The sequence below is a fragment of the Pseudorca crassidens genome, chromosome 7 (genome assembly GCF_039906515.1).
Source record: "Pseudorca crassidens isolate mPseCra1 chromosome 7, mPseCra1.hap1, whole genome shotgun sequence".
In the NCBI taxonomy this organism is placed as follows: Eukaryota; Metazoa; Chordata; class Mammalia; order Artiodactyla; family Delphinidae; genus Pseudorca; species Pseudorca crassidens.
Genome location: NC_090302.1, coordinates 97355199 through 97377978, shown reverse-complemented (window position 1 = coordinate 97377978; position 22780 = coordinate 97355199).

Below are 22780 nucleotides of genomic sequence, written 5' to 3'. Positions count from 1 at the left end.
TGGGATCCTCCCGGACCGGGTCACGAACCCGTGTTCCCTGCATCGGCAGGCGGTCTCTCAACCACTGCGCCACCAGGGAAGCCCCTACAGCTTTCTTCTTATAAACAATATCTCATCATGCTCAATCAATGTTGATCTAAAGATGTACTTCATTTCTTTAGCTGCTGTGTAGTATTCCATTTTCAAATGTTTATATATGTGTTCAAGTGTGCACATGTGAGTATTTACCCGTGCATGTAAATGCATGTGTTTGTGCATGAGTGTACTATTTTATTTAGTAGCCCTGTCTCAATAAATGAGGTATAACATGAAATGTTTTTAATTTTCCTACAGTCTTCAAATACATTAGTTGAATTTCTTTTTCTCATCACTTAAAATTTCCCATGCATCCCGTAATTTACTGGCCAGTTTTACATATTAAAGTTCAGTTTGAAAGCTTAATATAACATGAAATTTCATTCTCACCCCTTTCCCATTCTCAACACAAGCTTGATCTGAGACCCTGACTACCCAAAATGGGAAATGGGAAGCTACCGTCTTCTATCTCAGGCCCTGGTTTCTTCCTCTTTGATGGCCCCACAGTTCCTGCCAGGAGCACAGAACCCCACGCACTTCTTGTGGCTGTGATCTCTTCACATGTTATATAGAATTAGAATAAGAGAAATATTAAAGATATCTGATTCTTCAAGTTCACTTTTCAAAAAAGTGACACTTCACATTAGTATTTCTCTTGATAACAAAGAGCTTTTTAGAAATATATATATATTAAAATTATCTTTCAGTTATATTTCTCTCTTATTGCTTTAGTGTCAATAATCAGGTTTTCCAAGGTAAATGAGTATCTGAGAGATAAATTTTCATTGTAAATATAAAAAAAGAAGACTGTATTACCATTGCATTACCATTTTGATCCTATCAGTCTCATTTACTCTGGCTTCACTTCTATTTATCTTGCTGAGTTCAGCCCACCATCAACCATCCTGCAAAGAATGGGTAAAATAGTTCAACATTTTCCAGGAGAATCTTGAAAATATTATTTTGTTATCTTTCTGGAAATAATCTACTCTATTCCTGGGCATTCATAGAAGTAGTATAATTTAAGAAACACAGAAATTGCAAAGCTATTAACAAAGTCTTTTTAAACTACACCTGTGGTGGTATGCAAAATTTCCACAATTTTTTAAAATTAAGTGCCTAAAAGTTATTGTTAAAAAGATCAGTTACTATCTGAGAGGAGCACATTAAGCTGTTACCTGCCATGAACTCCTTATTGCAGTTCAATGCGTGGCCTTATCTAGTCAGTTAACCTATAGTGAACAGAGAAGAAGGGGAAGAAGACCAAGGAAGGGCACTGTGGGCAGTGTATGTGGCAGCATAAAAGTTGAAGACATCAGTCTAGGGTGCAACTGAACCCAACGTATTGAAAGGAAGATGGCGTGGGGAGAAAATAACACACACCATTTTATATGGAGACATCCTGATGTCCACTATAAAAAAACACACACCATCACACAGCATATAAAGCAGCTGTGAATGTGTCTGCTTGCAGGTGAGTTTATGTGTGTCTACACACATGCACAATCAGTAGATATATACATATGCGTGTAAGTAATTGGGATGAATCTAGAGTTTGTGCTTAACTCAGAAATGTACCAGTGGACATCATCAACATGTGTAAAGCACATTAAAGAAAACAAGAATTTCATCAAAACAACCTTATTAAAAGTCAGTGAGATGGGAGTTTGGGATTGACATGTGCACACGCTATATTTAAACTGGATAACCAGACCACCTACAGGGGAGGGATAGGGAGGGTGGGAGGGAGATGCAAGAGGGAGGAGATGGGGATATATGTTATGTATAGCTGATTCACTTTGTTATAAAGCAGAAACTAACACACCATCGTAAAGCAATTATACTCCAATAAAGATGTTAAAAATAATAATAATAAATAAATAAATAAAATAGATAACCAACAACCTATAGCACAGGGAACTCTGCTCAATACTCTGTAATAACCTAAATGGGAAAATAACTTGAAAAAGAATAGATACATTTAAATGTATAACTGAATCATGCTGCTGTATATCTGAACCTAACACAACATTGTTAATCAACTATACTCCAATATAAAATAAAATTTTTTTAAAAATCAGTGAGGCACATCAAGCTGCAATTAAAGAAAGTGGAATTCTGCTTCCTTCAGCCCTGGTCGAGGCCATCTGACTGCGATGTTATGTGCGATAACTGTGCTTTAGGAAGGATATAAAATAATGTCTGTGGAGAGAACACTCAAAACAATGTGGAAGCAGATACCAGTGATGTCCACACCCACCTGTAGCCACTAGCTGCAACATGTTCTGGAAAACACGACACCTTTCCAACTACAGGGCTTATCTCAAGGTCAGAGCTTCCTCCAGCCTTGGCTCCTGTGAGGTGAATCCTGCAGTAGAACATGGTCAACACCTTGGGTAATGCAGCAGATGGGTCAGGAAGTTAGTGTATCAAAGCCCCCGTTTCCCTACACTCTGTCCGACAAATCTAAAGTATGCTAAGCATGGTATTTCAGAAGGTCCCAGAGACAGGTGTCAATGTTGGTTGTCCACAGTGGTACCTGCCTCACTGACACACTTACCATTAGCTTATCTCCTGTCCTGTGTCTGTTCCCCACTCCCTCACTTGGGTTTCCAGGAGTCATCACTTGAGTAAACTACAGACACCCAATCCCTTGCCTAGGGTTTCTTTTAGGTGAAACCTAAACTAAGACAATTGTGAAGTGGGTTATGGTTTTAAAAACTGAGAATGAAAATTGAAATAGAAAAATTAGTAACATGACACAACTGAACCTACCTATGAAACAGAAACAGACTCACAGACATAGAGCAGACTTGTGGTTGCCAAGGTGGAGATGGGGTTGGGAGGTGGATGGATTGGGAGTTAGGGATTAGCAGATGCAAACCATTATACAGAGAATGGATAAACAACAAGGTCCTACTGTATAGCCCAGGGAAATATGTTCAATATCCTGTGATAAACCATAATGGAAAAGAATATGAAAAAGAATGTATATATATGTATAACAGAGTCACTTTGCTGTACAGCAGAAATTAACACAACACTGTAAATCAACTATAGTTCAATCAAAAAAAAAAAAAGAAAAATTAGCAACAATAATGTCATCTTCGCATATTTGAAGTTTCATGAAGGAAAAAGGGCTAGATTTTATTTCTATGATCCTTTCAAGGAAAGACAATAACGAAGATGTGTGTGTGTGTGTGTGTGTGTGTGTGTGTGTTTGTGTGTGTATGCATGTTCGTACTTCAGAATGGTGAACATTTGTTGAAGAAAGGAACAAATGTTAATAATCAAATGTATTGCACTGTCTTGCTAGAAGATGAGTTGCACTCTCCAAGGCTGGTTTATGCCAACTTGGACCAGAAATCCAAAAAAGCAACTGTTAAAATAGAAAATTATTCTTAAAGAATTCATTATAAGAAAGAAACAAATCAGTTATTATCATTTTTACCTTCTTCAATAAAGCAAGCTATGAACAACCATATCAGTTGATGCTGAGGCAGACTTTTTTTAAAAATTAGAGCATTTCTTACAGATAAAATTTTAGGGAGCTGTTTCTCTTTCAGGTAAAAATCTGAAACGAGTTTTTATCAGAAACGAGTGAAAAAGAAACCTGTTATTCATAGTATCTCCATCTAAAATAGAGAAGCTGTTGTTGTACTTGAGTCATACATATTGGCTTGTGTGACTTTTGGGGGAAAATGTCAGATGAGCACCATTTTTTTTATTAAAATAGTCATATAGTATTCAAATAGGAAATAATATTTGAGATATATATAGTATTTATAGACTTTCCCATGTACTTTAAAATACTCTCATTCAGAAAAAAAAAACCCAAGTCATCAGAGAGCATTTAAAATTACTTGAATGCTATTGTAGTTTGAAAGATAATTAAGAGTACTGTAAAAATGAATTTATCTTGATGTGTAATTAGATTAATACATACTCGTGATGCTCTTAGGTTTCAAGAACTTAGCTTTCATGAGGTTTTTAAAATTGTTTTTGTTCTTTTGGTATCAGATAAACATTTTAAATCATGTTTAATTTTCCCATATAAACATTCTCATTTGGTCAAAACTGAGAAACTCATTAATAAATACACTATTTAATGTCCCTCTGTGGGCTATAAAATGTATACTCAGCTGGTTACAAAGCCCACAAACAAAACATATTTTTGTGTTATTTCTTTTGGCCAATAGCAATCATCTTTTGGTAGGAAGCATGGTGATTTATGGGATTTTTAATAACAACCTGGTGATTTACGGGATTTTTAATAAGAGTCTATTGAGATATAATTCATGTACTGTAAAATTTACCTCATTAAAGTGTACAATTCAGTGGTTTATAGTATATACACAAAGTTGGGCAATCATTACACCAATTTTAGAACATTTATATATTTTTTAAAAGAAACGCCATACTCATTAGCAGTCACTCCCGGTTTTCCCCCAACCTCCAGCCCCAGCCCTAGGCAAACACTAATCCACTTTCTGGGTCTATAGAGTTCCCTATTCTGCACATTTTGTACAAAAGGAATCATAAAATATATGCAATATGTGGTCTTTTGTGACTGGCTTCATTTATTTAGAATAATGTTTTTTTTTACAGGCGAATATGTTTTAGCTTTAATCAGTACTTCACTTCTTTTTATTGCTGAATAATATATGGTTGTATGGATATATTACATTTTGGTTATCCATTCATCATTTGATGGGCTTTTGGGTTATTTCTAAAATAGGTTTGGTTTTCTCTTGTGTCACAACTATGCTTGTTATATGTTGAAGATATAATGAAGATCTGTTGAAGACACATTGAAGTCCTAACTCCTAGTACTTTAGAATGTTACTTTATTTGAATATGGAGTCATTGAAGTTGTAATTAGTTAAGTGAGGTCATACTGGAATAGAAAGGTCCCTGAATCCAGTAAGACTTGTGTCCTTATGAGAGACACATGAAAAGAAGACAGTCAGGTGATGATGGAGGCAGAGATTGGAGTAATGGATCTACAATCCAAGGAAAGACAAGGATTGCTGACAGACACCAGAAGCTAGAAGTAGTATGGAAGAATTCCCTGCTACAGATTTTAGATGGATCATGGTTCTGTCACACTTTTATTCCATGCTTCTAACCTCCAACCTGTTTGAGACTAACTTTCTGGGTTTTTTTAATTGAAGTATAATTGGTTTACAATATTGTGTTAATTTTAGGTGTACAGCTTAGTGATTCAGTATTTTTGCACATTATATTCCATTATAGGTTATTACAAGATATTGGGTGTAATGCCCCATGCCATATGGTAAATCCTTTTTACTTATCTATTTTACGTATAGTAGTTTGTATCTGTTAATCCCAGACCCCTAATTTGTCCTGACACCCCTCCCTCTCCCCTTTGGTAACCACAAGTTTGTTTTCTATGTCTCTGAGAGTCTGTTTCTGTTTCATATATACATTCTTTTGTATTATTTTTAAAATTCCATATATAAGTGATATATGGTATTTGTCTTTCTCTGACTTATTTCACTAAGCATAATATTCTCTAAATTTCTGGTGTTTTAAGACACCCAGTTTGTGGTAATTTGTTACAGCAGCCTTAGGAAACTAATACACCTTGTATGCTACAATTTATCATTCTCTTGCTGCTTTAAAAATTTCTCTTTGTTTTTGGCTTTCATCATGAAAAATATAATGTGTCTGTGTGTGGGTATCTTTATGTTTATTCTACTGGGAGTTTGTTTTCTTGGATGTGTAGGTTAGTGGTTTTCATCAAATTTGGGAAGTTTCAGTATTATTTCTTTGAATATTTTTTTCTGCTCCTTTTTTTTTTAGTAGAAGCATTATATAATGTTTATTTATATATGTCCACAGATGCTTGTACAACATACAGTGACTACTTCTAAAGCTCAGAGCATTTTTTTTCCATGGTGGGGCGGTCGCTGTGCAGGTACCCCAGCCCTCCCTTTGCTCCTTTCTTTTTCTCTTCTTCAGATACTTCCATTACACATATGTCAATGATGTCTCATATTTCTATGAGGCTCTGCTCATTCTTCTTCATTGTTTTTTCTCTGTGTTTTTCAGATTCCATAATCTCCATTGATCTATCTTCAAGTTTACTCATTCTTTCTTCTGCCAGTTCAGAGCTACTTTTCAGCTCCTCTAATAAAATTTTTACTTTGTTTATTGAATCTCTGGAATTTCCATTTGGTCTCTTCTGTAAATTCTAACTCTCTATTGATATTCTTTGTATGATGAGACATTGTCATTATATATTCCTTTACTTCTTTATGCATGGGCTTCTTTAATTCTTTGATCACATTTATAATGACTGCTTTGAAGGGTTTTTCTTCTAAATCCAGCACCTTGGCCTTCTCACAGTTAGTTTCTGTTGGCTGCATTGTTTCCTGTGTAGCAATCACACGTTTCTGTTTCTTTGTATATCTTTCCTCTGCTTCTCCAAGCATGGAAGCTCAGCCATATGTGCATATGTGCACCTGAGACAAAGGTGATTGAGACACCGTATTCTCAGTCTAACATGCCTGGGACAGACAGCTCTATGCGTAGGGGCTGGGTGGAGGAGGGGAGGCCCCAACTTCTCAGTCACACTTATCAGAAATTTAGCCTCTACAACTCAGAGGTGGAAATAATGAAAAATACTTGTAACTTGCCCCTCCTGGTTGGATTCCATATTCCTTGACTGGGAACTGAGGGGAGAGAAAGACCCGACTTGTTGGCCACACACATGAACCCATGCATATGGGAAGGTGAGAAATGAAGGCAGGGCATTATGGCTTAAAACACACAGACTCTCATTGTGTTACCGAAAGCTCGGCCTCTCTGTATACCCGTGATGAATCAAATCTCAGAGACAGAGGTTTAGGTGAAGTAGAAAAGGATAGCTTTATTACTTTGCTAGGCAAAGGGGGACACAGTGACCTCCTGCCCTCGAAAACTATGTGTCCCAACCAGGGAGGATTTGATGAGAGGTTTTATAACAATGGTTCAAAGATGGGGTCTCTGACAAGATTAGGAGGTGAGCAGGGTCTGCAGTCTCTTAATCTCATCTCAGGTGGTCTCCTAATCTTGATGAGCTTCTCTGGTCCCTTTAATCTTGCCTCACATGTTTTCTTGGCTGCTCCTCCCTGTTTGAATCTGACCTTTGGGACTCAGGGAAGGTCATGGAGGCTGGAGTCTTGCCTACAAGAAATGGGGGGCAAAAGGGCCTCTGTGACCGGGAGCCCCACAGGGCCTCACTCAGTTTCAATTGGTCTTATTGAGATTGAATAGATTTTCCTCAATAAATGGCTCTTCATTTGCTGTATGCCTGTAGGACAACTTCCTGAAACTTTAAATGGTTGTGATTTAACAGTAAACAGTAGTTTTTTTATTTCACAGGAAGCAGGTCTGTGGAGCCCCTCACACCACCATCTGGAAGGGGAACTCTCCTGATAGGAAAGATTTTGTGTTACTGGAATATGACTTATACAAGGACTTTTGTTCACAATGTATCCCAAGTACCTATAACAGCCTGGCACATAGAAGCCTTAAATAAATATGCGTGGAAGGAAAAAAAGAAAAGCAGAAAGGGTGAGGAGAAAGGAGGAAGAAAAGAGAGGGGAAAGGAAAGATGAACAAAAGAAATTTGAAAATACTTTTATTTATGTTTGGGTAGTTCCTGGAAAACAAATCAGGAGAATCAAATTTTGTGTTTGAAGTCCCACCATATGGAGCAGATCCTGATTTTATTTTTATTAAATCAATTAATTCATTAACTAAATTAAATATTTTAATTAACAAATAATGCAATCCTAGTAGATTTTTTATTCCTTGTTTGTGTGTGTTTCAACATGAAAGATAAATTTATACTAAATCACTCACATAGTATTAACATATAATAAAATATATAAATATAAAATAAATATAAGAGAATTTCTATAACTATGATGGCATGTATTAAGAACCATGAATAATGTGATAAAAAGAGTTATCCTGTTTAGTTGGTTGATGTCTTAATGACTATTGGGCTAACTTGACAATCACTATCAACTTTTTTTATATCACCCTAGTAACATAGACAAGGAAAGTTCAGTTTTAAAAACTCTATATTATTGCAGTTAAATTTTTTTTCTATACCTGATGAATAATATTTTCCTTCTGTGATTTTTTTACATAATGGATTGCTAATATGTGCAATTCCTCCCATACTCCGGCTGCTCTGTTAGATCTTTATAGTTTCATCCTTCCTTGTGCCTTAGGAAAGTGGCAGTTTGCAAATTCTCATATTTGACATTTTGTTTTCTCAACAGAGCTAAACTGTCACCCTCTGTCAAATTGAAGTCTCAGAAAGGGCTCATCAATTACATACTCCACCACAGCTATAACATTGTATGTTTCTATGCTTGTTGGCCTAAACTGATTTTAAAAGCCATCACAAAAAGTTTAAAGGTAGTTGAGTATTCATAATAAAGCTTTGTTGAAATATAGGAAGTAAGACCTGATTAAAACATTGATACATAAACTTCTTGGGGTTAAATAAGTGCCAAACTAGACTTACACCTAAACTTTGCATTTAATATTAGGAGATTTCAGATATCCTTTATTACTTATTTTCTCAAATAGAAGCATTTTAAAATATACAAAACAATCAGCTTAATCATTGAAGAAAAATCGTCAAACTTTTGAGTTATTATCAAAAACTAAAAATTTGACTGAATTCACTGTTTTAAGCTGAATTGTTAAAGCAGTTTAAGTGAGCCATATGTTCCACATTCATATGTGATTCCTGTCTTGCACTGGCAAAGTGTTAAATGTCCAGCCCACCACAAGGTTGTCAGGGTTTGCCCATCAAATTGTCTCCATTTGTTTCCAACATATTTTATGATTTCATGGGACTGGAAGTCAAGAGGCCTTCAACTTGAAGGGAGCTTCTCAGACCTTTTCTGAACAACTTCAAACCAATCAACCGTTTCATCCTTTTAAATTTCATCCATCACCAGTTTGCAGTCTCATTTCCTACTTTTATAAAAAGCAAAATGATAGAGCAACCACCATGACAAAGTGACAGATCCATGAGCAACTCAAATCAAAAGCCTGAAGGATATCTTTAAGAAAGCCTGCAGCCATCTGCTGAAATGTAAAGGAAGATAAGGTGCCTTCAATGTGTTCAAAGCTGAGAAATTGTTCCGGGATTCATTTGAAGAAGTAATGTCTATTCACAGCCTGACATGATGCAGTTTTTGAAAGTCAGGGAATGTGAGGAAGTTATTTCCTAAAAATGTAAGTCTTGCTGTCTGCTTTAAATCTTCTCTACGATTAATAAAATTGTGTATTAAAATAATGACATTGTAGACTTAACCCAGGAATAGCTACTTGCTTACTTATTTATGCAGGAGAAGCAGCAATTTATGATGGATGAAGATAAGCCACACAAATTTTTAAACATTTATATAAAATTCTATATATCCTATAATGAAAAGCAAAAAGATGTGGGTAGTTATAAACATCTAACACAAATCTTTCTAAATATAATGCTAAAGGCAATTGTAAAGATTCAACACCAAGTCTTAAAGGGAAAATATTAAATTTAAATTTAATAAATTTAATGTATTCATTTAATTAATTTAATTAATTTTATAAGTATAAAATCAATCCTTCAAGTCTTCTATACTTTATTGTCAAGACTTCCTCACTTGTTAGATAAATCTCTACTGACAACTGACATTATTATTTGTTATTTTCAGGTAACATATCCTATATTTTATCATAGAATGTGAATAACTATCTAAATGTATCAATAATTATAAAAAATATCACTAGATAATATGGAGTCTTAAAGTCTTTTAAACAGGGCTCATGAGTTCTATTTACCCGTATCCTAAACAGAACTCTATTATGTTCATTCCAGCCTCTGATTCTATTTTTCACAGAAATATATAGAAAAATCATCTAATATAGAAGATTTTAAATTTCCAATTTATACTTTCCTATGACTTAGAGAAAACATTATATATTTTTCTACTTCACAATTTAACAACTTTATGCAATATAATTGGATATTCTAATGAAAGGGAAAAAATTAGCACAATCATCTTATTCTCCATTCCCATTTCCCAAACTCGTTTATATATTTGTATTATTATGAACAATTTGTTTTATTAACTATTTGTATTATTTATAGTTCTATGTTAGTTGCTTTAACAATAAATAATATTTTAAAATAATTTTCTTGTTCCATCAACTTTTGGTATTCCCTTAAGTTCCAGACTCTCTAAAATGACTATACTTCCCTAAATCTTTAACTCCCTAAATTCTATTATATCCTTAATATTAAATCATCATGGCTATTTTTAACAATTTAACTGTCAAGACTACTGTGAAAACTGTTAGTATTTATGCTATATTCCAAATAGTATTTTTCCATTTTGTCAATAGATTGATTCTATGAGTTAAAAACTCTAGAAATGTCAATCACTGTACCCCAAATACTACATTTCTCCCCTTATGGAAACAAAGGTATAACCCATATGTCACTTGAAGGAGAGTTTTCCTAGATCAAGGTAAAATTTCCTTAAGCCCCATCAATAGCTTAAAATTATGGTGCATTTAAATTTGCTTCACAAATGGTCCCATGATTTTTGGTATAGCTTTTGTGTTCCTTGAACTTTCTGATTGCCTCTCTTTTTGACCAGCAATAAATTTGCTTACTATATACATAAAACTTAACCTTAATCCCATCTTTCTTAATCACATCTTCTATCGCATGTGGTCCAGTTTCTGCCTAGAGCAGAAACTGCACCTCATCTCTCATATTTTCTTCACCAACTTGCCTTAGGTGCTGTCTCAGCTCACTGCACAACTCTTACTGCAGAGCAATTTTCTCTGCACTTCTAGATTAATCTCCCTGATTCCTGGGCTTCATGTTTTCCTCATACTCATTTACCTCCTCTTATAAATTGAGCGTAGTCTCAATTTGCCTCTTCAGAAAAGAAGAACGGGATGTAAGTTTTTTGCAGACAAAGTTGGCATTAGTTTGCATTCACATCTATTGGACACTTGGTTTGTGTAAGACTTTTAAGTTCAAAATCAATCTCCTTGAAAATTATAAAGGGCTTTTTCTCTCTCAGTTTGAATGTAATTTTCATCTCTTTCAGGTGTTTCCTGACATAGAACTTTATCACAATTCCAAAGATAGCTGAAAATATTTGATTTGGAAGAAAAATAATAATAATTCAGATTATATATAATTGGAGTTCTGGCACGGCTAAGAGTATCCCATTAAGTTCTATTTCTCCAATCTTCCCATGGAACAATAAATTACACTTTTTTGAAGCATCTCAAAGCAAAGTTTGTATGGAGCATTGGGCATCCCTAGAAGTAGCAGCTGAGTTTGAAAAGTTGGCAGAAACATGGCCAAATTACACTTTATAAATTTATGTAATAATAATTAATTTTGTGCTGTGGTATAGTTCTGAGTCTTCAGATGGCCAACAGAAACCTGACTTCCTTCCTCTAGAAGTCTTGCCTTCTCAGTACAATATTTCATTTTCCTCTCCCTTTCTGGATTTGTAAGCTACTTAGTAATGATGCCGAAAACTTAGCCTCTGTGCACCACTGCTGAATCGAATCTCAGAGACAGAGTTTCGGGTGAAGTAGAAAAGAATAGCTTTATCGCTTTGCCAGGCAAAGGGGGACACAGTGGGTTAATGCCCTCAAAACTGTGTGTTCCAACCCAGGGGGATTTGGTGAGGAGTTTCATAGCAGTTGTTCAAGGGGCAGGGTTGCTGATAAGGATCAGGGTGTGTGCATGGCCTGCATTCCTTTAATCTGGCCTCAGGTGTTCTCCTGATGAGCTTCTGTGATTCTCAAGGTTGTCAAACTGGGCCCTTCCCTCTGGAATGAAGAATGCTTCATCAAGTAGTTAACAGCTTACATTTTTGGGGAGTTTTAGTTCTGCAGAAGAGCTCAGAGATATTGTTATGTGTATCCCTTGAGGAGGAACCAGGACCCTGCCCCAAGGCTGCACTATTGTTTCTTGGCTGCTCCTCCCTTTTCTCTGCATCCCCTCCCTTCCCTGATTAGCAACTGTTTGAACCTGCCCTTTGAAACTCAGGGAAGGTCATGGAGTCTGAAGCCTATTTCCTACAAAGAAGAAATGGGGGACACAGAAAGACTTCTGTGCCCAGGAGCCCCACATGGTCCTGAATGGTTTCAGTAGCTTAGTAGCTCTTTTCAATCTGAAGAAAAATATCTCTTTTTAGTACTGGGAAGTACTTTTCTTATTATTTTCTGGTAATTTCCCAACCAATATGCACTCATCCCACCATCACTAGCATTGTTTTATCTTTCTCAGTTTCTGAAACTCCTATCAGGTAAGAGTGGAACTTCTCATTGATCCTTCAAGTCACTGGTAATTTCAATTTTTTTTCTTTTCTCCTTTTCTTTTTTCCTTTTTGTGGGAGGAGAGTCAGGGTCATGGAGGGGTGCAGCCTGGCTCTACTTCTGCGTAGACAGACTTTCACTGTTCCCCACCCCTTTTACCACCTCACCCCTCAGGGCACCTCTTGGTATCATTGTTCATGGGGTTTCACTGACATTTCTCCAAGAGGTTTGTTTCCCTCATCCATTGGGACATTCTTGCACCAAGAACATAACATACCTTCGTAACTGAAAGTGGGGTCTGGCTGCTCACTGCTCAAAAGCCAATAAAGAAACAAAGTTGGTGGAAAGGAAAGTTTGCTTTATTTAGGATGCCAGCAACTGGGGGGTGGGAGAGGGAGGACTCCTGTCCAAAGGCCAACTCCCCCCCAACAATCAGGGGGCAAGAGCTTTTATAGACAGAAGGAGGGGGCCACATGCAGAAGCAGCACATTCATCTCTGATAGTCATCTTGAAATTGGTTATCGGTGGTCTGACCAGCAACATCTTGATTATTTTAGGTACAGTTAATTTCCAATTTCAGGGTTGGTTTATTTCCATTTCTTTGAGTCCAGTTCTCAGAAATCTGGCAGCTTATGTCATGGCTACAGTCTGGTCATCTTGTAGTTAACTTCTACCTGGTGGGGGTTTCAGTATCCATAAGACAGCTCACAGGATATGGCTCAGAATATTATCTATAGCCCTTGAGAAGGAACTAAATGTCCTTGACTATGCTTAATGCCTAAGATATTATTATTTGGTTTCCTTTGACTGTTTTCCTTTGTCTCTGCATGTTCTCACTTCTCTGATTAAAAATATTCTTTGGCTAAGGTTTTTCCACAGACAAAAGACAGGCAGAGGACATGGGGGACAAGGATTATCTGTATCCCAAAATGGATAATCTGAATATAATGAAACATCAGACTAACTAAAACCAAAGGACATTCTACAAATTAACTGGCCAGTATTCATCAAATGTGAAAATGTCTTGAAAGCCAAAAATTGAGGGACTGTTCTAGATTTAAAAAATACATCTTTGATACATGACAACAAAAGGAACAAGTAATCCTAAATGAGGGGAAAAACTAGCTATAAAAGACACTATCAGGACAAATAATAGTTGAGTGTGGACTTTGCATTAGATCATAGTAGTATATCAAGGTTAAATTTCCTGATTCCTAATTTTGTAAGTGTACAATTGTTTTTGAGAAGAATGTTCTTGTTCTTTGGAAAAGCACAAAAAATATTTAGGGGTAAAAGGAAATGGCATTTACAACATATTCTTGCAAGATTCAGGAGAATCAAAAGTCAAATAAAAAATGAAAAACTTGATGAATCTGGTAAAATGTTTAGAAGAATTTTCTATGAATTTTCTTTGTTTGAAATTATGTAAAAATTTAAAAGTTCCAAAAAATTTTAGACCTCGGTGAGGTTTCTCATTCACTTTTACTGTGGCTGGAAATAAAGATGTTGATAGTAAATTCAAACATGAAGACATCTGTTGGGAAAAAAAACAAAAAGAAAAATCACATCTATGGACCACATAAAGCCCATGTACCTCTGTTAATGAAGAAAAACATTAGAAGGATTTTAGAGTTCTTCTTTATTTATATTTTAGAAGGATAATAACAAGCAAGGCTGATAAATTAAAACAATTCCCCTTAGGGCTCTTAATCACTCTGGTTTACTTGTGTTAGCTCTGGCTGTAACCTGATTTATCCCACTATCATGCGTATACCTATGGAAGAAAGTATCTTGCTTACATGATTATTACCTTGGATTTTGTGACCTGTATCAGTTTAATGTCAAGTAAGGACAAAAATAAAAAAATTGAAATAAGCACAAAGTTATTTTGACCTGAAAATGGTAATCTAACATTTTATTATAGACATAAAACAATCCCTAATAGTAGATACCTCTGTTATGCAGAGATTAACTGGCTCTCATATACACAATGCTCACCTCACCTACCTCTATAGACAAGAATCCACATTCCAAAATTACTCCCTTCTAGTCGTTGCCCATTCTATTTTTTCCATGTTTTTCCTAGGTGATTGTGACTCCTTCACATGCCTTGGCTTCTCAACTTCAAAGTCTTACACCAATGCCAAGTTAATGTAAATTATTCCAGCATTTCCTTCCATTTTCTCCTGCCTTTTTGACTATGTAAATTCTCTGGTATAAATAAATTTAAATGAATCTAAGAGATCAGTTTATACAAATGCATATTTCAAACTCAAATAATCCACACTACATAAAAGTAAATTAGCTGATTTCCAATGTCCAGTTTCCAAAAATTCCCACTTATTCTCCTCACACAGGTGCTTCTCATTAAACCATTCCCTTCTTTAGCCAGACTTATACATTAATAAAACATTTATTCTTTCTTTATTTTCCTTTAAGGGCAAATTTAATTTAAAACCAAAGCATGTTCAGTGCTATGTAGTCTGACAGCTTCACTGAGATATAATTTACACACCATAACATTCACCCATTTAAATATACAATTCAGTAGATTTTAGTATATTCACATAGATGTGAAACCATCACCACAACTTTTGCATTACAGCCATTTTTTATAGCAACCTTTTGTGTTATAGCCATCCTAGTGGATATGAGGTAACATCTCACTGAGGTTTTGAATTATATTTCCCTCATGACTAAAGATGCTGAATATCTTTTCATGTGCTTTTTTTCAACCATTTCTATACTTTCTCAATGTCCATTAAGATCCTTTGCTCATTTTTAAAGTGAGTTATTTGTCTTTTTATTGTTTAGTTGTGAGAATTCTTTATATGTTCCTGGTATGTCTCTTATCAAACATATGATTTGCACATATTTTCTCCTATTCAATGGCTTTTCTTTTGACTTTATTGATAGTATAACGTCTGGCACAAAAGTTTTTAATTTTGAAGTAGTCTAATTTATCTGTTTTTCTTTGTTCACTTGTTTGTATATGGAGCTGTGAGGGTGGATATCTGAATCTATGCATTTATTGAAATCCATAGACCTCTACATTACAATTAACTTTAGTATGTGAAAATTAATAGGTAAATGTTTTGTAGATAATGACAGCCAGTTTTCTCACTTTCAGGGAAAGAAGTGACAAATAAGCAAAGGAGAAGATAAGAATGAATCCTGTGTTACCAGATTACTGTTGGAGGTATCTATAGGATCTTGTGCTTATTTTATTTACATATAGATAGTCCTAGTAATGTATGGTACCTGTATGATTCAGTATACATATGTATATATATTTCCTAAATCTCTTCTCTGAGATGACCTAGAAGCCATGACATCCCAGTAGTAACATGCACACATACTGCCCAGATTCTGATTTCTAATAACCATTGTTTAGTAAAAGGAATCCAGTTGCTTGATGAAGAAGCTAGTTTTAGAGCAAAGGCAGGGGATATACAGATGAATGTTGAGAATTTTAAAGTGCCAGAAAGTAAAGAAAAATTCAAAAAAGAAAAAAGAAAATGAGAAAAATATGTTGTGTATATGTCTATAGGACACAGAAACCAACCTGAACAAGCTCCCAATGGTTTAAAACTGGATACTTCTCTTCATCCTGAGTCTGTGAAATATGATGTTTCTCAGTCACCTTCAAGTGACCAATGAGCTGTGGGAAGAAGTTACACATGGGCCAAGAGGGTTACATTAGCTCTAGATGAAGCATAGAAGACCCCCCTTCTCTTTCTTCCCTATACTCCAGCAAGTGGTGATATTTGTGATGACAAAATCTCTATTAGCTTGGGTCCCTGAGCTACCTATGATGAACATATAAGATGAACAAGCAATGCATTTCTGTATTAAGTCATTGGTATCTTAGGTCTGGTTGTTACTTCAGCATAACCTACACCATTCTGATGCAAAGCCTAAGGGTTAATGAATGATCATAGTAGTGGGCGAATTCAGGTATAGTGGCACTGAGACTTCAGTACAGAAATCACTTCTTCACTGGCAATAATTTCCAATGTAAAAATTTCTTTCTGTAATCCTATACTTACAATGAAATACCTGGTAGGAGTTAGAACAATAAGAGAGATGGAAGAAATGAAAAAGAATGAAAAAGTACTATGGAAGGGAGCTCCTTTTCTGAAAATCCCATAGATAGAAACAATATGAAGTACATGTAGTTTAATATGGAAAAGTTCTACCATGAACAAAACGAAAAGACAACCTACAGACTGGGAGAAAATATTTGCAAACAATGAGAACAACAAAGGATTAATTCCCCAAATATACAAAGAGCTGATACAGCTTAATATCAAAAAACAACTCAATAAAAGATGGCCAACAGGCACATGAAAAGATGTTCAATATTGCTCATTGTTAGAGAAATGTAAATCAAAACTACAATAAGGTATTAACTCACACAAATCAGAATGGCAATCATTAAAAAGTCTACAGGGACTTCCTTGGTGGCACAGTGGTTAAGAATCCGCCTGCCAATGCAAGGGACACAGGTTTGATCCCTGGTCCAGGAAGATCTCACATGCCATGGAGCAACTAAGCCTGTGCACCACAACTGCTGAGCCCGCACATCCTAGAGCCTGCATGCTGCAACTACTAAGCCCACACACTCTAGGGTCCACGGGCTGCAACTACTGAGCCCGCGTGCCACAACTACTGAAGCCCACATGCCTAGATCCTGTGCTCCACAAGAGAAGCCACCACAATGAGAAACCCGCACATTGCAACAAAGAGTAACCCCTGCTCGCCGCAACTAGAGAAAGCCTATGCACAGCAACAATGAAAGAACGCAGCCAAAAAAAAAAAAGCCTACACATAATATATGCTGGAGAGGGTGTGGAGAAAAAGGAACCCTCTTAAATTGTTGGTGAGAATGTAAATTGGTACAGCCACAATGGAGAACAGTATGGAGGTTCCTTAAAAAACTAAAACTAGAGTTACCACATGATCCTGCAATCCCACTCCTGGGCAATATATCTGGAGAAGATTCTAATTTGAAAAGATACATGCATCTCAATGTTCATTGCAGCACTATTTAAAATAGTCAAGACATGGAATCAAACTAAATGTCCATCAAAAGATGAATGGATAAAGAAGATGTGATATATATATATATATATATATATACACACATACATATTTTTATGGAATATTTGGAATAATATTCAGCCATAAAAAGAATAAAATAATGGCATTTGCAGCAGTATGGATGAACCTAGAGATTATCATATTAAGTGAGGTAAGTCAGACAAAGACAAAAGTCATATGATATCACTTATATGTGGAATCTAAGAAAATGATACAAATGAACTTATTTACAAAGCAGAAAAAGACTTACCAACAAAAAATAAACTTACGGTTACCAAAGTGGAAAGCAGGATGGTGGGGGGAGGGATAACTTAGGAGTTTGGGATTAACATATACACACTACTATATATAAAATAGATAAACAACAAGGACCCGCTGTATAGCACAGGAAACTATATTCAATATCTCGTAATAACCTATAATGGAAAAGAATCTGAAAAAAAAAATATATATATAAAACTGAATCACTTTGCTGTACACCTGAAACTAACACAACATTGTAAATTAACTATACTTCAATAAAAAAAAGTTCAGCTGTACTGGAAATTCCTATGATTTTCATACTCTCAATATATGGTTTCACATACCTGTGATTTGCCATATTCTTTCCAGCATGTAGCTTCATTATTTACAGCTCATGAATGGGATTAGGACTAGAGAATGTATGGCTTTGATTGTTAGGCAAATGCACTTAATTTTAATTCTTGAGCACAAGGGGGTGTCTTTGAGAGTTTTGAGCAGTAGAGAAAAGTGATAAAAGGGGTGTCAGAGGAAGAGTCATTTAGTGGGGAAAAAGAACAGATTGAAGAAGGTGGAAACGGAAAGCAGGAATGTCAGGGCATTCAGATATTCCTACTTGAGTCTATTTATGTCCAGATTCTTACTATGACTTTTTTGAGGGTGGCGAATTAATGCAATTTACTCATTTCAGGTTTTGTAGGTCCTTATTAGGCAAACATAAACTTTCTGATTCATGGGACTTCCCTGGCAGTCCAGTGGTTAAGACTCCATGCTTCCACTGCATGCGGCACGGGTCTGATCCCTGGGCAGGGAACTAAGATCCTGCATGCTGCATGGAGTGACCAAAAAAAAAAGAGGAACAACAACAAAAAACCTTTCTGACTCATAAGAGAAAGCTCTATATTGCTGAGAAAGCTCAACGCTTGAAATTTTGACAGACTTTTACCAAGTTTTTGTCAAACTCAGAAAAGTAAACAATTAGGAAACATACCAGAGGAGCAGTAAGTTAAGTAAAATTTCCTTGCGTGTTTCCTGAAGGGGTTTTAAGATTTTGAGGATGCATCTTTCAAAGAAAATATTTGTAAAAACAGTCATATATTTTTCTTTCTGCTTGAAATATTAATTTCTTAATAATGTAATACTCAAAGACCTTGACAGTAACTAAAATTTTCTGTTTTCTAATAATTTCAAAGAAACAAGTGTAATTTATTTTCCTCTTCTGGTCATGGTGGCATGTTTTGGAAGATATGGGTGGGAGTGGAGAGCACAAAAGTCAAAAAAAAAAAAAAGGAAAATAAATAGAGATAAGAAATAGAGCCAATTTAGGGAGCTGGAAATTGTGCTACACAAGTTCATACCCTTATGAAAACTCTGTTCTCCTATTGATAATGGAGCGCTCCTTCTGTAACTGCAAGAGAAGCATCAACTCTTGAGGGGGAAATAGAATTGCACTTGACATTTGTATGATATATAGTAAGTGCATGAGGAATGGCAGGTTCACCTTCCTAAGAGAGAGTTCATGTGAGTATCCTAGATAAGAATGAACAGAAGTTAGCCTTAGATATGACAACTTGAAATGCAGTACTCAGCACTTCATCAGAAGTGGAGATGGGAATATAATGGAAAGATTCATTCATGCAATAAATGAAGATGTTAAGAAAACCTTGCAGTGAAGTTTTTATTCACCTGACTGGTTTATTCCTCCTAGATCAAAGAATTGACTTTTGGACTCCTGAATAGCTATTTTAAGTGTTATAGATAAAAGTCTTTAAAAATTCTCAAATTTTGCTTGGCTTTTAAATTCCCCAGTTATGTTTGTAATTTTATTATTATGTGTTAATTCTCTGTAATGGTAAATATTGTCATACCAGAGTTGATAAATTGATAAATAATCTTATTTTGTGAGGGTGAGCTGATATTAATTTGGAGAGCAGACCTGTGCTTGTTAATTTTCACTGATGTGAGAAGGAAACATATTTCTAAAAAATAAAATTAGCAAACTATGAATCATCTGTTTTTGTAAATAAAATTTGCCATTTGCCAGGCAGAGGCAAGTGAGGTAGAGTCATGCAAGGGCAGAGCGGAATCTTGTCTTTATCTGAAATTTGATATTTTCTTTTTTGTGGATTTTGCAGTACTTTTGTTTTTTAAAAGTATTGTATTAAGTATTCTTAATTTAATTACTGATTTTGTGGGCCCTCTTCCTTCCTTAAAGTTTGTATTTGAGATGGATGTCTCACTGATCTTATATAGTGCATGTGGATGTGTATATATGTACTTGTGTGTGTGTGCATGTGTGTTTATGTGGTGAGTGAAGACAGAAAGTAGGGGAAGCACTAGAGAATCATACTGCTTGATGCGATGATTTTCTATTGAGTGGCCAAGAGACTACATTATGGAACAATTCTAATTACATTTTTTGACTGTGTTTAGTATTCCTAAATACTAAATTAGTCATTAATTGAGGGTGGGACAAGTGGTCCACATACTAGTTGGGTATTCTCTCCTGATCTGGGCCATCAGTCTTTATAATTATATGAAGTGGTTCTGAGATCAGCTGAGCAATCTTCCAAACTCACAGCTCTGGAGCCAACAAGTCCCAGGTGGCTTATGCTCAGCTCACATCAGGGCAGAGAGTTGCAGACTGTTCTTCTTTTCACTGTGAATCTTTTGGTTTCCACCATACAGGAATACCACCACACAGGCAGGAATATTCATGGGTTCAAGAGTTACGCTTAACTACCTCAAACAAAAATAATGCTCAGTTCTGAAGAGTATTATTGTGATTGGATACTTCTCCCATAGATCTTACTCTCTAAAACCTATACATGGTTTTAGATGTAACTGGCTAATTTATTAAACAGACACAAGATGAGAGATGAACTGGCATTGTTACTTCATCAGTAATATAAAGTGTATTAAAATTTTTTTTGAATGGAGTCAGGATTAACGAACAGCAAAGGACTCATACTTAACTTTTTTTGTAGACATGAGCTATTTTATACTGTGGAAGTAGAAGCACCCCCAACCAAATGGGGACAAGCAAATGTTATTTATTTAAAGCTTGTTATCACAAGAGAATCAGCCACCATAACTTGTGTTTTGGCAAAGACTCAAAATTAGATAAAGGAGTGGGCAAGATCTATAGTGAAGAAAAGGAAAGTCTTCAGATATACCCTGATTGGCGGCTGTTGCATTGAGAAGCTGTAGCCAAATAATTAGAAGGAGACATCCCATGTGATTTGTTAGGGGAGCATATTTGGCTTTCTCTGGTTGGTCCTAACTTACAAGCAGGGGCAAAAATTTGGGAAGTTGTCAGTTATGAATCAAGTCCTGGTTGTTTTGTGATGATTGTTACAGGAGTTATTGTTTGGTTTCCTGAACTGTTTGTGAGAGATAGTGGTCTGAGTTACAGAGAGTAGGTTGACTTTCTGGGCTGGTTGCTGCAGATTGCGGGTCACGGTTCATATATGGTCTGGTCATTGTCCATTTGTATATTCAGCCTATCAATACTTCAGAGAGTAAGAAAATTAAATAAGGAGAAGAAAGAAATATAGAAAGGATGAACAGGAAGAGATGATATGGGGAGAATGAAGGAAAGTAAAGAGAAGTGGTAGGCTGAGCTTCTCACCCCATCCTATACCCTTCCTTTTTCCACCCAGGACACAGCCTGGCCACCTTGTAATGTTGGTCCTAATGCTACCATACGATTAAAAATGCCTGTGTGGAGGCGAGTAGTGCCTGCACACAGTGGTTTTCAGTTTACCAGATGACTTTAGGATCCATGACCAATAGTAATGAGAAGCACAGGTGTTGTCCTAAAGTGGAGACTACTACACAGAAGGTTTTCTCTGCTTCTCGCAGAAGTCGTCTTGAACTAGTGTTAAGAGTTTCACTTGCATTCCAATCAACCTAATTCTCTGAGCATTATTTTACTTTTCCTGTTGTTCTACTTTTGAATAAATGTTCTGAATTTTTATGTTTTTATTATTAACCTAGAACCAAAAAATATAGTTACATAATCCTAACAGGGTTGAAAAACTAGGTCAGTAAAATCCAGTCATAAGGTCAACTCCCTCCACAGCCTGGTTTCTTGTTCATACAGGCTGATCTGTCTTGACCACCCTGGAAGTGTATTTGTGGTGGTCCATCTTATTTCACCCAATTTAGAGTAAGAATTTGCTCCTGCCTTCCCAGGGCCCACACATATGTCCAAAGGCAGGCAAGATGGCCACATTAGGAAGCTTTTACAATACATCTTCTGCTTTGCAGGTACTCAAAGAAAATAAATCCAACATTGGAAAAATGCTATCCACTGACTTGTTGAAAAATAACTATACTTTATTGACAGTATAACATATTTCATACTTTAACATTTAAACAAGTAGGATTAACCTTTCAGTCAATGTCTCCATTTTAAATATGTGATATTGTCTCCTGTTATCCTTTTAACTTTAAAGCTTTTCTGTGTCTTACATTTAATGGTATCTTAAAATCTAGTTACTACAGAAAACTAGGATTTTTTTTCCCTACCTCAAAAAGCTAAACATATATTGTTGGGGGGTAAGTGTGAGGAGGTAAAAACAGAAAAAGATATCTATGAATTCAAGATTTAGTACTAGAAAGAGTGTGCTGAGCAGGACTTCTGGAATAACAGTGTAAAGAGCTTAGGGAAATCTCTTCTCCAAATAGACATTTATTAAACAAGTGAAAATTAACATGGACAGTCATTCAGAGTCTCTGGAGATTGATCAAAGGGGTTACAACTAATCGAGACTCATTTATTTAATGCATTTTACTGAAGCTCAGTAAGACCAATAGGAGGTTCTGACATGCTCAGGATAGTTCTGCCTCAAAGAGGAGCTGTTCCAGCAGTCTAGTGGTGGTTCCCATCTCCCCAGATTCCCTGGGGCAGAAGAACTATTGTTATTAGATTCAGTACCTGGGAACATGGGCAAATCCCACTTATAGTTACATGTTGTGGAAAGCC